General features: G+C 31.2%; 1 pseudogene; it reads right to left on the bottom strand.

The window, feature by feature from the left end:
- Positions 1 to 697: 697 nt before the first annotated feature.
- LOC148267375 (uncharacterized) lies at positions 698 to 1,312 on the bottom strand (annotated as a pseudogene).
- Between the last annotated feature and the right edge of the window lie 261 nt (positions 1,313 to 1,573).

The following is a 1,573-nucleotide window of genomic DNA, read 5'->3' on the forward strand; positions in this document are numbered from 1 at the left end:
TATGTAGGTATAAGTTTTAAGATGTCCACGGTCCTGTTGGCACCCAATCTCCTAATATTAATTTATTTTTATTTTATACAATTAACACACATATCAAAATATGTAAAATCAAGGGGATCAAGAATTTCCTCCAACACAAGTCTATTAATTCTCGTTTGAGAGATATGAACTAATCTCTTATTGCATTATTAGGCAGAATTCTCATTGGTCAATTTACGTTTTACACATCATGTACTCATATATAGGGATATATTAAAAGAGGCAATTGTATCAAGTAAATATAGATTATTGTAACCTAATAGAGAACTAGTATTGACCAATTTTGAAACATAAAAAACACTACATGTTCATTTCCAAAAGAGCAATAATATCCAAATTTGTCTAAAGTAGAAATAGAAATCAAATTCTGTCTAAACGAAGATACAACAAAAGTTTCATTCAAATTCAAATAAAAACTAGTTCTTAACAATAATCTAAATGTTCCAATTGCCTCAACTTTTTCTAACTTGTCGTTTACATAGATGTATCTTGGATCATCACTTGATTTTCAGCAATTCAGGCAACCCTATATAGACATACTGATGTGAGTTGTTGCACCAAAATCTATCCATCATGTGTGTCTAAGTACCAAAATTAAATTAACCTCAGAACAAATAAAGTTACGGAGCATACATTTCTTTGCATGCCATGCATGATAGTTCGTACACTGCTTCTTCTTATGACCTGCAGCTCCACAGAAGAAACAATCATCCTCAGTTTGTTCATTATGTTGTTTCTTTTGTGGTACTTGAATTGTAATATCTTTATCTTTCTTTATCTTTTTGTTCCTTTTATCCTTAGATGTAGTGGTTAAGTGAGTACTTTATGCCTTTTTATGCTTCAACCTTTCCTCTTCTTAAACACAATGTTAGATGAGCTCATGAAGGGACCAAGAGTCCTTTTGACAGTTATAACTCACATTGAATTGACTGAACTGTGTTGGAAGATATATTAGAACCAAGTGCACTAACAAGTCTTCAAATAATTTTAACTTGAGTGCCTTCAATTTTGAAGCAATGTGAGACATTTTCATAATTTACTCCCTGATGTTTCTTTTTCGTTTGTACCTCATCGAGATAAGGTATGCCAAAAGTGTACTTGTTTCAACATTTTCATTCTTAGCAAATCTTTTCTCTAAGTCCTCAAGAAAACCTTTAGTTGTAACAGTCTTATCGAACATAGTGCCCCGAAAATTTTCTAGAATGGCACATTTCATAACCATTAAACTTATACGGTTCTATCTTTCCCACCTTTCCAATCTCCCTTTTGACATCAAAGGTACTCTCAGTAGTGAGTTCGGTGGGTCTATTGTCCCATAAAGTAAGGTGCAAATCTATGACTCAGAAAACGATTAAAACATTCTCTTATCATGCCTTAAAATTAGTGCCATTAAGCATAGTAATTGAATTTACACTAGTAAAGATATTTGTAGTAGAATTAAAAACTGAACAGAGAACAAAACAACAAATAAAACAAATATAACTCACATAAGTTTTTAAATCATAAAAAATAATAATAAATTCGAATAAAATTA

The sequence above is a fragment of the Carica papaya genome, chromosome 3 (assembly GCF_054855325.1).
Source record: "Carica papaya isolate Zhongbai chromosome 3, ASM5485532v1, whole genome shotgun sequence".
Taxonomy (NCBI): Eukaryota; Viridiplantae; Streptophyta; class Magnoliopsida; order Brassicales; family Caricaceae; genus Carica; species Carica papaya.